This window comes from Pseudoliparis swirei, chromosome 3, assembly GCF_029220125.1.
Source record: "Pseudoliparis swirei isolate HS2019 ecotype Mariana Trench chromosome 3, NWPU_hadal_v1, whole genome shotgun sequence".
Taxonomy (NCBI): domain Eukaryota; kingdom Metazoa; phylum Chordata; class Actinopteri; order Perciformes; family Liparidae; genus Pseudoliparis; species Pseudoliparis swirei.
This window is the reverse complement of record NC_079390.1, coordinates 13,434,899-13,449,221: the sequence shown is the minus strand read 5'-3', so window position 1 is coordinate 13,449,221 and position 14,323 is coordinate 13,434,899. Positions and strand designations below refer to the sequence as shown.

Here is a 14,323-nt window from a genome sequence, read left to right as displayed (position 1 = left end):
GTCATGCATTCTGGATTCATTACAAATCAACTGAAATATTGCAAGCCTTTTATTCTTTTAATATTGCTGATTATGGCTTACAGCTTAAGAAAACTCAAATATCCTATCTCTAAATATTAGAATATCATGAAAAAGTATACTAGTAGGGTATTAAACAAATCACTTGAATTGTCTAATTAACTCGAAACACCTGCAAGGGTTTCCTGAGCCTTGACAAACACTCAGCTGTTATAAATCTTTTTTTTTACTTGGTCTGAGGAAATATTAAAATTTTATGAGATAGGATTTTAGAGTTTTCTTAAGCTGTAAGCCATAATCAGCAATATTAAAAGAATAAAAGGCTTGCAATATTTCAGTTGATTTGTAATGAATCCAGAATGCATGACATTTTTGTTTTTTAAAATTGCATTACAGAAAATAAAGAACTTTATCACAATATTCTAATTTTCTGAGACAGTCCTGTATGTATATACATATATACCCCCATTTGAGAACCACTGTGATAGATGTCTGCATTGATGATATATTTCAGTTTTTAAGGCTAAACCATCACAACAAAGAAACCGTATTTCCTTTGAGTAACGACAAACCTTCTCTTAACATTCTTTGACACAGTTGTGTCAAATGCAGCTACGATATTATATTAAAAATGTATTTAAATGTGTGGTTTTTTTTTTGAGGTTGAGGGTAAATCATTTGCCATTACAACTTCTGTTGAATTAGACAATTTACTAAAGCAATATGTAAATTAGGATTTACTAATATACCATAACTTCATACATGTTATAGAATGTGTGTTATTGTTTAATAATTTACAATATTGTTTGGTAAATGTCTGTGGATTATTATTTAATGGATTACTGTAACTGGTAAAATGAATCTTTCTGTGTGACAAGAAACAGATCAATTGCAGCAAGGGATCCCCTTCCCCCGAAGTTCACACCTGGCTGGGAGAGAAGGGGGTAGCAGACTGAGAGGCACCCTGAGGACCCCTGTGATGCCATTCAGAGCAGGGGACAGAACGACTCAGAGGAAGATGGAGAGATGACTTCAAGTGTCAAGAGGCGTGGACACGCTTTCAACACCGACGGACAGACGGCTCAGCCAATGAGTGAATTAGGACTAATGTTTTACCTAGACAGGTTAACCAATGAGAAGTGAATATCTCCCCTGGGGCCGGGACGCCCGGGAGGTATAAAAACAGATGTTGACCAGAGAGACAATGCTTTTGACCTTTGGATGACGGCAGAGATGCACTGCATGCAGGTTAGCTGCATGTAGGCCTTTGATCCTGTGAGAATTTAAGCCCTCAGTTGAGGATTAGATTTAGTAAACTTGACTTCTGTTAGACAGTTACTGCTTTGGCGGTCTGTGGAGGCAGTGATTCATGCTCCCTCAGCTGAGTTATACTCTGTATCGCAACAGTTATTGACCATTGGTAATATTTTCAATTAAACACCTTTTATTATAATTTGGCACTGTCCAGACATTCTGTCTCGGTTCTGCACTCGAAGATTCTTGAAAACACAACACTTCCAAACAGTTTATAGAAGACCATTCCTAAATACACGGATGCAGGTCTTTATCACAGCCTGCAGTTGGACTACAACTGGTACTGATATCTGATGGCTGTGTTCCATTCAAGTGGGCCATTGATCTGGGACCGTGAGCCAGCATACACTATGCCAGGAGCCTACAACTGCAGCTAAAGGGAATCCAGCCATCAGCCTGCGCGTTTCCTACTGCGACATGCAGACATGTCTCCGTGAAACAAGCCGGTCTGAGGACTCGCCTTCCACGTGATAATATAGTAAGTGAACTATTGTCTGTTGTTCGGGAAATATCGTTTACACCGATAAAGAAGGATGTACTCAGCATGCTAGGTGACGCTATCCCTGTGCGCTTCGTGGTGGGCTGCGGATGCTCCTCCGGTCCACCAGGGGGCGCTGCGCCGGTAGGCGGTGCGGGGAGAGGCGCCGTGCGGTGGCTTTTTGTTCCCAGAGCTCCTCGGTGCGCTGTCCACTTCAGCACCACAAGCCGAGCGGAGGCAGCGGGCTGCTAGCAAACGCCGAAGAGCAGGGACGGAAGACGCGGCGCAACATCAGCACCGACCCGAGTCCCGAGTGACAGAAGATACGGCGAGCGTAGCCCCAGCGGAGGCGAAGGACCGCAGGATTAAAAAAGGTAATAGTTTTCCAAGGGAGCTGAAATGGGTTAAAGTTGGCGGAGGGAGCGGGGATAATAACGGGCAGCATCAGTGAAGAAGAACGGGCTCTCCCCTCCCCGTGCAGGACCGTATCGTATCGACGCATTAAGGCGGTGTTTACGTCCGTGGTCCCGGTTGTGCCTCACACCCCGCGGGTAGTTTAGATATCACTTCTCCGATAACGGCTTTGAGGAGGCTCCGTGCTTTCGGCTGAGCAGCCTCTCCTCGCTTTGCAGATGGTGGCGTTTTTCTTTTGTTTTTTTAATAACTCGTCGATTTCCGTTGCCACACTGTGACCAGCTGCTGTGTTTTTTTCCCTTCTTTTGTTTTTTCCCTCCTCTATTTTCTCTCTGTCCTCGCTGCGGGGCTTTTCATGTCAGGTCACTGTTTCTTATATCGTTGTTATTTTTTTGTCTGTGAATTGAGGGGCGTATTGTATTGGTTAGAGCGCGTGCACTCAGTTTACACATCGACGGGATTACCCAGCACACAGCACATCTACTTATGCAGCAAGCCTCGTCTCACATATGTCGATGTTAGTGAAAAGGAGCTGCATTCTCTGAAGGAAGGATGCTTGATGTCACGGGCTGGTTGACTGCTTTGGACACGTTATGATGTGAATAGTTTGTAAATAGACTATTATCAAGTCATATCTTGTTTTCTCAAACAGTTGGGCGAGCTTTATACATTTTACACAGTTGTATGGTTACTGTGAGTGAATCCTTCACACAATACAAAACATCAATACAAAACCTGTTTGTATTATTAGATTATATAATTGTCATTATCCTGGTGTTGGTATAAGGGGCAGTTGACGGGTGTCACTATGTGGGTCCTGTCATCTGGAGAGGCCAAAGTGTCACGTCCACTGTGCTCTGGGGGAAATTATGTTTCTTACAGCTTCGGCTTGATTTAAAACTTTGATTTGTGCTGTCAGAAGAAAAGAAAAAACAGTCGATATAGAGATTAATGTGTTTAAAAAAAAAGATAAAAACATGAACACATAGATCACTTTATAAGGATTCAAAATGAGCTTAATTGAACTGCTGTGGTGGCTTTTGCAGTCATGCAAGATCCCCGTGGGCATCCCAACATATAATATAACACATATCTAAACAAATGTATAATAATCTATTATATTGTGAGAGAAATAGTCACACTGAAGAAGCATGAGAGTTCATCATACACAGTAAATCCCCGTTGGGGGAGTACAGTGGTTTTTATTTACAGCTCTGACCCGTCTCCAAATACATGGAGGGATATATTGAGACAAAATATATAGAGCTGATATAATTACTGGAATCCATCAGTGGATTTACAGAAAATGATTTGGCAACTAACATAATCAATTAATCATTGGCACAAAATGCCAAATGTGTGCTCATCTTCTCAATTGGGAGGATTTGCTGTTAAGTTATTTGTTTCCTTTGTTGTATCATTGTGAAATATATCTTTTGGGATTTTTGACTGTTGGTTGGACAAAACAACCCATCGTGATGACATGTTGGGTATTGTTATTATTTGTTGATAAACTGAACGGTTTATTAATTGGGAATGAATATCATGAAGATAATCATTAGTTGCAGCGCTTACTGGTTACAAAAACTCACAATCCAGCACGCTGCTGCTGCAAATTCCATCCCGCTGTGAACATTCACAAAAGCCTGCAGCAGCCAATCTGGGAGATTGGCTCACGGACACTCGGTGAATCAGTAATCAGCGCTCGCTTCGTGACATGCAGCTCGGTTAGAAAGGAAAAAGTCAGCAGAACCCGAGTGAGTGACAGAGACAGCGCTGACCAAACACTCGGCTGCGAGTCTGGGCCGAAAGGAGAATATACCGAGCGTATCTTGGAAAGCGGGCCTCCCATTTTGTCACGGCGCAACTGTCTGTAGGGATTCGGTCCAGGCGAGGTAAGAGGCTGATCGGGGGATAAGCCGCTCACACAAGATGTGAGGGAAATGTCAGCCAGTCTTGTAGTTATCTTCCTCCGCCGTCTGTCTCTCAGTTTCTCTCTCCACAAAGCATCTGTCTCCTGCCTGCTCCGCCTTCACATTGTTCCTGGCCGAGCAGTGATACCACCACCACCACCACCACCACCACCACTCTGCAGCATCTCAGTGGCTTCCCTCCTCCCCACACGCAGCCTCTGTCAGGGCAGGCCTCTTCTCTCCAACGAGAGAGGGGGGGGGGCAATAGTGGCAGTTGAATGGGTAGCAATAGAACGATGGAGAACTGTTATTTTTTCTTATGAGGCTGAAGTGTTTCCGGCAAGCACCAGCAGCCCAGACGTTGTCTCACGACGAGGTCTAACAAACCGTACACTGCTGCAACGTGAGAGCACATGGGGGGGAGAGGGGGGGAGAGGGGGCAAATAGACCGGGATCTGCAAGAAACTTGGCCTGAAACACCACTTTCGGATTCTCCGGCCATCACTGCAGGCGGTACTTCCTTTATGTTCTTTCTAATAAACTGTGCTCTTCTAATCCCAGAGCACTGTGGGAGTATTTCGATCTGAAGAGTTTTTTTTACTGCTGTAAATGTATCATGTATCATGTGGGCGGAGGGGATGTAGGGTTGAGCGGTAATTCAAAATGAGAATTTATCGTCTTTCAATGGATTCTCGATGAGATATCGTGATACACAATTACGCCTTTATTGATAATAAGCATACACTAACTCAAACGTGTTGATGATAATTCTGCTTCTGCGGATAACCCCCAGTGTAGTCAAGCTCATTTCCCTTAATAATTTCACTTTACAAACTGTACAGTCGGAGACTGGTGGAACATTAAATCCTCTCAACAATTATTGCAAATATACTTGAATGTTTTTATCCTCAAAGGAAGCTTTAATGTGTCAAATTAAAATGCACCATGTTGGATTTTACTCTGCCAGTTGTCCTTTAAATACTTGAGATTATAGTTTAAGTTTTCATGATTGATGGTTACGATAGCGACGAGCTTTCAAAGATCTCTTTCCAGACGCATGCCCAGAGCAAATAAATAAGTCATCAAAGAATCTCCAAAAGGCTGCATTAAGGAAGCATCAATTATGAGGTTGAAAAACGACTCTTCCGGTCTGTGTCAGAACAATAGAGCTGTGTGAATATTGAAACCGGGTTTGCTCGCTGTGGTCATCTCTCCTCTTCATACTGGCTTTTTTATGAGACCCCTTGCCCTCTGTGGGGGGGCAATCCACACATCTGTGTTCCAATATGTATCTTCAGCTGAGTCACATAAACCAAGTGGTAATTTGATGTGAACTATCTGGAGATGTCCGGGTGCTGTGACCTCCAACCGGCTTGAAGAATCATTAGCGGCTGCTATAAGACCTCTCAGCATTAAGGTTAGCTGAGATCAAATTATATCCGCCAAAACAGCACGCCACTCTCCCCTTGTTAAAGCGAATCCATTTTTAATCCCCCTCCTTTTGAGTAACCACACAAAGAGGTGCACTCTCTCTCTCTCTCTCTCTGGCTGACTTGGAGTTTTGTGTTTGATGTTTTATCTCGTTTCTCACGGAGCACATGCATCATGGGTTTTGCGGTTGTATTATTTTCGTTCCATTCTGCATCCCGGGGCCTCTGAGGAAGCTCACGTTGCATCAATAGGAAGTACAACTGCTATAGAGCAGTCCCATGCTATAGAGCACCCCTGCTGTATAGTATCCCCCCTGCTATAGAGCACCACTCTGCTATATAGTAGCCCCCTGCTATAGAGCAGTCCCATGCTATAAAGACCCCCCCCCCCCCCCCCTGCTATAGAGCACCCCTGGCTATGGAGCTGTCCCCTGCTATCAGGCTGCATGTCTCGGGGGACACAGATGCCAAGATCAGCCTCTCTCATCTGTTCTTCGTCTCCTCACATCCTTTTTGAAAACACACTTGACAGTCAGAGGTGAATAAGTTCTTCTTTCTATAGTTCTGGAGTTGGATTCCTTCTGTGCGTCTGAAGTCATTGAAGTAACTTTAAGTTTGAGGTCGGCCTCCCACTGTGGGAGCATTTAAGCAAACTTGGAAGATCTCGAGAGCGCCTGCTTCATCTCCTGATCAAAGGGAGCTTAGCCCCAGATTCATCCTCATCAAGAGGCAGAAACACATTAGATCTAATTTACATCTAAGACTAAAAACAGAATAATTCAACCAAACTTTTATTTCTTTTGGGCGGGGTGTTGGGGCTGTTTCTGACTTGCGCGCTTCCAATTGGTAAATAAGAGCATGTTTTATTCAGCTCTTTGCTCAGATCTATTTTAACTCAATGTTAGCCTTACTGTCCATTACCTCCAGTGCAGGCTTTTCTCTAACACACATGTGATTGACATCAGATCCGGAGTTTGCGTGAATGTGTTGGAGGTGTGTGATAATGCAGCCGCTCGTTGAAGTCAATATGAGAAGCGGCCGCGCTCTTCTTGAGTCCAGCCCGTTTGAAGCTGTCACAAAGGGCACTGCATGAATGAATGCTTGTTAGCCATCTTTGGGCTGTGAGTGTGTGTGTATGTGTGTGTGTGGTACTGTCCCCTTGGGATCCCCTCCCTCTATCCTGCTGACTCCAGAGAGGGGGGGGGGGGGGGGAGAGGGAGAGAGAGGGAGAGAGAGAGCGAGAGCTGTGTTAGGAACTTACAGCATGTTCGGGTGCTCATCTGCCCCCATCAGCTCATGAATAATGGAGGCGATCAGAGTCGAGTTCCATCAGGTGATCCCGGTGTACTTTTCAGGAGCTCCGCGTGTGTGCGTTTATATATATATATATATGTGTGTGTGTGTGTGTGTGTGTGTGCGTGTGTGATAGAGCGAGAGAGAGAGAGAGAGAGTGAGAAGAATGGAGAGAGGCGCAATGGGAGCAGCTGCTGCGGCCAACACTCCCTCAACACAAAGCCATCTGCCGGCCGACTCCAGAGAAGTGACAACACACACATCCCACCCAATTATCTCCTCAGCAAACACACACCATCTATCCGTCTATCTGCGGGTTCCTTTTTGTACTCTCACGCACACACACACAGCCTTTAATGTGGATGACACAATTTGCTTATTTTATTGCACGGTGGCTCAGGAGAACTGCACTTTTAATGTGCGCAACATTATGGCGGCAACACAAGCGCATTAACCTTCACATTTAATTTGAAAGTTCGCTTCATGCAAAAATCCACAAAAAAGGCATAACATTTAAATAAGCTCCCCCAAAAGCCCAATCGGAGCTCTTCAGCCCTGCCGCGAGATTTAACGCACACGCGCGCCTGCACACACACACACACACACACACACACACGTGCAGCGTCGGCAGGTGTTTGTTGTGTGATAGATAGATGGTGTGTAAATAAAGATAAAGGGAAAGAGCGAGAGGGAGAAATTATCCTCTCAGCAGCCATCCAGACCTGCCATAATCCTGAGTGGGTGAAGTGCAGGTGGAGGACTCGGACACAGACGAGATGATGACGTGGGCAAATGAGACCGAGCCTCAAGAACGGCTTGTTCGCTGATCCCCCCCCCCTCTCTCTTTCTCTCTGTAAACTAATATAATCCCCCACCAGCATCGGCTCCCCCGTTTGTATAAGGTCTATTTAAAGCCAGTTTACATGTTGAATCAGAATGCCCTTTATGTGGGTCCCGTGCAGACCTGTGAATAAACAGCGTGTTAATTGCTCCCGGTAAACAGTGCTGGGGGGGAGATGAGCGACAATGGTTCGGCGTGACATGAGTGACACCCGACAGCAGCAGATGAAAAATTGTCATCAGTGCTGAGCTGCGCTGCACAGCTCCATTTTTCTTACCCTGCGAGCAAAAAGTGCGCTGAAAAGATGAATGCGGACTCTGACCTTTCCCGTCTCTTCTCTGCCGAGCGCGCTGGGAATTCATATCAGCCCAGCCTGCTGCAGCCCCCCCCCCTCCTCTATTTAGAGCGGGCCCGGGCCTAAAATACCAGTCTGTTCCTTTCATCCTCCTCTTCCGCTCAGAGGCGGCCGGTGCGCCCTGCAGCCTGACCTCCGCGTTACACCGCTCTGTCTGCCCGTGTGTGTCTGTCAGAACAACAGAGTCCTGCATCAGTTAGGGGGGGGGGGGGGGTTCTCCTGCTATGATGATATCAAGGCGCGTGGATGCAGTGGTTGACGGGTGTCCCCCTGTCTCAGTGTGTATATCTGCCAGTGTGTCGGATGGGATGAGTAAACAACAACAACAACAACAACCCGTTGAACAGAGACACTGAGACATATGTGTGTATACTGAGAAGGAACAGGCAGCCAATCAGAGACAAGAATCCCCTCTACACCAGCCCCATTGTTCAGGGTTTAAAATCTTACATTTTGCTCAGTGAAACATGATGAAATTGTTATAATTGTAAGTCCTTAACATCTTCGTGTTAAAATGAACAATAATCTAATATGTGTAATAGTTTAATATATACAGGATATGATATTTGAGTGATTAAACAATGTGAAATTGTCTCAGAAGTTGTTCATCTACTATCAACTCTGAAGTTGTCTAATATTTATGGGTTCTTAAGTCATCAGAAATGTGATAAATAGCTTAAATTTGATACATTTGCAACAGAAACAACTATCAAGAGGGATGCTATATTATGGGGTAAAGACATTCATGGTTCCCAGATGATGAATGACTCGGTGATCCTCTGACTTTAACTCTATCGCGCCACCAGAAGGTCTTGTGTGGAATTTCTCAACAACTATTCAATGAATTTTCATGAGATTTTGTTCCGACATTGACCCTAACAACGTCGACCTCAAGATGAATTGATATTACTTTGATAATCCCTTATATGTTTTTAATTTACGCCATGATCAGGTCAGAACAAATGATCAGCCTCAGCTGTGAGTCATGTTAAGTGCTAATAGGCAAAGGTTAGTGTGCTTATGTGCTAAACTAGGATGGTGAACATGATATCGGCTTGAAGTTAATTTCACCTTTAGCGGTTTGATAAATACAGGCCTCACGCATCAGCTCATATGCACACTTTAACTTTGAGACATTGCTATTGTGACTGAATGGTTATAAGAGAAAGAAAACAACAACAAGAATAAAAAGGGCCAGCGTTGATTTGGAGAACAGTTGGAGCACCAGTCGGTCCCTTTAAATAACGAGGCGTCCCTATGGATATTCTTATAACACTGATCAACACTCTCATTGGCAGCAGGCACTGTTTAGATCGAGCCCACAATAGATACACTCAAAAAAGAACAAAGGTGTGGAGAGCATCCCTTCTTTGTGGAATGGCATCCATAACGTGTCCTTTGACTCTGCCAAAGGCCGACAGTGAGCGAACCAAACATGGCAGCCAGTGAGTATCTATGGAAACTACAATCTTCTGAGAGACAGCTTACAGGTATACAGATCTGGATAGTGGATAGTGAATTATTTAGATGCTCTATCAGAGAGTATCTGCCAGACGCAGCCCCCAGACTGTGAATTCAAACCTGATATTGGACTGCGAGGAGGAAGAGCTATACAAGAGGCCCCCGGCGACAGACCCTCTCACGGGAAAAGCCCCAGCCGACAGATTGCTGTCGAGCAACCCGGGCTCCTGCAAAACATCGCTCTCCTACCACTGGCTTTTAATGTCATTTGTTGCTAGTTTGATTTCGAATACGCAGTCTAGTTAGTGGAGGACAATGATGTCAGATGTATTGTGGGTATTCTGCAGTCATGTCGAAGCGTCTGTTCTGCCGAGAGGCGAAGTAACACATCACTGCAGTCGGTGGAGGAAATCCTTTTAACATCTCGCGCCACCGCAGCCTTTCACAAACCTCTGTCACCACTTTGAGGAAGCAACCGCAAGCAATTACTCCGACTAATTGTGTCCAGTTGATGGAAGGAAAGCGCTGGCAGCACGAGAAGCCAGTTCATCAAGAAGGGTCGGCCGAGTTCTGTCCTGATCAGCATTCCCTGCATGTCAGCGCTAGTTTTGGGCTTTCATTTCCTTTGTCACACAAAGAAATACAAGGTACTACCTTTGCTATACAGGAGTATTACCTTTTGGAGCCATTTTTATACATTTAAGGCCGAATTATTTATGAATTCACCTATAGTTGCAGGTGTCTTTACAGGAAAAGATAGGTAAAAGATAAAACATATCATTAGCTTATGATATGCAACGTGTCAACAAAGATGAAATCCGTTGCTCCGTACCTCTTTGGAAGGGTTGTCCCTTGTCACAATTCAGATACAAGTTTTCTCTAAAGCCCTCACAACGTTTCATTTGAGTAACCGTTCGAGGCCCGACAAGGTCAAGGTATTCAATATTTCACAATAACAGCAAAGATTAGATAAAATGTCCGAAACAGATTTGTGAGCTAAATATTCTGGAGCCATTGAGAAATTATGAAATACAATAATTGCATTCAGTAACTTAATCAATCGAGTCCTCTTTTTAGGGAGCTATCATCTATGGTTTGCACTGCAGTCTTTTTTTATTTCAGTAATACAATTTCTAGTTAATTGGGCTATTTGTGAATTCACAGCCGTTGGATGATGTGTGAAATGTAATTAGCTGTCATGAGTCAAAAGTTATATTGCATTACCTTCTTCAATCTTATGTTAAAATATCTGACATTTATGGGGGTGGTATGTATGAGATTGTACTTTGTGGTGATCTGCAGTACATAACTCATTTTAATTCATCTACCACACCTGCACCACGTGATTACATCATGCAGGCTTACTTTCTTCTCCTTCCTATAGTAATGCTCTCACTGGAGCAACAATCTTCTGTGTACCATGCCACAATCAAAGCTTCACATCTGTGATTTTGTGAGCAAATTAAACTTCAGGTAATCAGTAGATTTTTCTCTTTGGTCATGAGTGAAATTTGATGCTATTTCCAGCTCCTGATGCTAATCATGCTGATTAAACTGGATGCAGTCTGCACATACAGCAGAAACCCTCTCTGTATTGTTTAAGTAGAACAGGAGAAGAAGAGAGTTCTTCTTCATCTACACGCATGCGAACATTGGGCCCAGGGGAACGCACTGCGAAAAGAACAGATGAGAACGCCAACGAGAGGCCATTGAACAAAGAGCCTGCAGATCAGATCAAGAAAAGGAGAACACACCGGCGGTGAAATGGAGCTGTCCTGAGAGCTCAGCGAGGCCAAACACCAGCAGTGACGTTTATGAACCAAGGTTGCCAATTTCCTTCTGGGGTGAGCTTTTGGCTCCATTGCTCTTTCGTGGAACTTTACTGGAAGAGTGTGATAAATGGCTGTGTGGTGGGAGGCGGGCGTCGGGCTCCATCCCAGCCCCTTGTTGAGTTATTCGGGGGCCGTCATCGCCAGCAAGTGCTTCAGCGAGAAGATGGAAATAAAGAGGCACATTTTACTATTGCTATTGTTTTGTTTGAGTCGGAGCTTTTGTCCCCGGCAGCGGCGCAATTTACCACGGCGACCCACTTCTGTTAACCAGTCTGATCAAAGGGACGCACTGACAGTCTTTCTATCTCGGAGGCTCGCAGTAAAAACAGCTTTTGTTGAACTCCATTTTGAAGGAGTGTTATTGTGAGGACCGGCTTTCATAGCAATGGGAACTTGGAGGCTATATAGCCCTCTTACATCAGCACTGGAGAACTTCTAGTCCTTTAACACGCCACAGTGCTGGTGCTGCTGGATATTTGTATTGCTGCAGGGAGAATCTCATCTGCTCAGAAGACACAGGGTTCAAGGATTCACGAGGAAGATCAGATAGAAACACTTCAGGTTTCAGGGTATGAATAGTCTCTTTGCTGGTCAGAATGATGGCTTTTGGTTTTGTGTCGACAGCGATCTATCAAACCGGCACACAGCGTAGGTTGTAAATGAGCGTCAGCTGGAGTTCTTTGTCAAACAACTTGAAACAGCTTGAAATATTGGTGAGAACTTGTGCCATGCTTTTGATAGGAATAAACCACAGGAGACTTCACATGTGCAAGGACTCAGTGGTGAATAGTGCACAGAGTTCCTGTCCAGTAACCCTGGCCTCCTCCAGAGCCCTGCCACTGGAATAGTGTGTGACCTTTACACACTCAGTGAGGCCAAGTGGCCGCTGGGTGCCAGGCTGGGAGGTCTCCGCGTTTTGTTTCGTTCACAATAGGGCAGACCTGGAGCTCTCACACGGACACGTTGCAGCCAGGGGGAAAAAACAGGAATGAAAAAATATATGTTTTGCTTTGTCCGACGATGACGTCTTTCCCCTTCTGCACATCGAAATCTTGACTCTCATCTTGTATCTATGCTAAATGCCTCAACCTCATTGGTTAACTTCACAGTGTGGAGCACATCTTTCACTGGGTTTAAAGGAGTCAGCTGTCAGGGGAAATGTCATGCCCAATGCCTTTTCCATTAGGGGGAAACAGGAGATTCTACCTCCCTCAGGGGCACGCAGCGAGACGTTGTGGACCATGGATCCCATAAGTTCTTTTAAAGCTCACATTGTGAGTCAGGAAGTGTGCCACAGAGATCACTAGGCCTATACAGAGCAATGCAACGTTCTATGTTCGACCCATATGCAACTGATTGATGAAGATACACTTCAAAGTGCTGCAAAGCACTCGGGCATTGGACCCCAGCCTCTTAGCTTTGGCAGCTGTGCAGTTGTTTAAGGCGGACGGTTTGTGAGGATGTTAGTCATTTATTCAGCAGGAGCACATATGATTACCAACAGAATGTGGGAGATGGACAGGATTAGAGTGAGTAATTAAGGGCAGAAATGATCTGTCATCTAGTTACCGCTCAGGGTAAGTGTGTTTGAATCTGACACTGAATTTCTATTCATGTTGCGGGTTGACTGAAATGGTGGAAACTGAGGCTTGACTCTGATTGGCTGATGAAACACCTGTCTTCTAGGCATACCGCTGTCTGTAACTAAAAGTCTGACGTGTTAGGTAATACGTAGATTAGCTTTTTAGCTCGATGAGAAGATTAATATCATGACACCAGAAAGCACTTAAGCGCAGTAAAAAACATTTCAAACTTTTGCTTAAATTACTTTAATTTTCCACCAAGGTCAACTTAACTCTTGGCAAACCACAGGAGTTCTGGTCTCTGCTTGTAGTCCGAGGAGTGTCGACCAATCACTTTCCAGTTGGGATGCACCGATCTGATCGGCGCCGATCCATATCGGCCGATATTCCCATTATCGGTTTTGATCGGCGTTCTCAAAACGGCCGATCAAAACGGCCGATCAGATGACGTAACATCTGTGACAACTATCAGAGACGTTTCAATCGCCGGGCACCGCAACGGAGACGATGCGCCCGGCGAGGGCCGCAGAGTGCAGAGGTCAACGAGGGGATCCTCACCACCGAGCGGCGTCCCCGTCCCCCGAGTTGAATCTCCGTGGTCAACTCAGCCGACGCTCACATGTCTGAGGCTCTGAGCCCCTATAGACTGATGCTCACGGTAAACACATTCCATCGGGAGCGCGCGAGGGTTTTGATAAAGTTAGCGGAAGGATTTATGTGACAACATCCGGTTTTGCAAAGTTAGCGGAAAGAACCACGTGAAACAACATCCGTTTATCAAAATAAGATGTCGACAAATCATACACTAACATATAAAAGTAAACTATGAACTGATTTTGTATCTTTATAGATCGTTTCTGAGATTTAGCTTAAATTATGCTGACATTAAAACATGTTTACTGTACCAAGGAAGAGTTTATAAAAATAAGTCAGACTTTTGTATGTTAAAAAAAGTCCTGTAAATAGATTTCCCCAAGAGTTCCAGGAAATGAATAATGCAGATGTGTTCCATACATATCTGAAATCCCCTACAATAGCAATCAAACTATTTTAATGTATCAATTAGGACATTTTCAAAGTAAAGTCCTAAATGTTTAAAGAAATCGGTAATTTCTTTAATGTTTGAGGTGCTTTATATATGTATTTCCTCATAGTCCTAGGCAATAATGCTACACAATAAATAGAATGCTTCAATCGACACCGTGATCGGTATTATCGGATCGGCAGATACTGATTTCAGTGATCGGTATTATCGGTGATCGGCAGATACTGATTTCAGTGATCGGTGATCGGCACCAAAAACCTGATCGGTGCATCTCTACTTTCCAGTAGACTTTGGTTGAATGCAGGTGAACAGTGTGAGGAGCAAAACCTTTGGGATCTCCTTTAGA

General features: G+C 44.5%; 1 protein-coding gene across 4 annotated transcripts in view; it reads left to right on the top strand.

The window, feature by feature from the left end:
• The first annotated feature begins 1,957 nt into the window (after window positions 1-1,957).
• The window catches only part of srrm3 (serine/arginine repetitive matrix 3), a 68,212-nt gene continuing 55,846 nt past the window's right edge, over window positions 1,958-14,323 (top strand). For 2 of the 4 annotated variants that reach the window (XM_056439571.1, XM_056439563.1), the window contains exon 1: window positions 1,962-2,184. The gene's annotated coding sequence lies outside the window, so the exon portion shown is untranslated. Of the gene's footprint in view, window positions 2,185-14,323 lie in introns of all 4 variants that reach the window. The other 2 variants (XM_056439582.1, XM_056439619.1) reach the window with 2 other exon arrangements.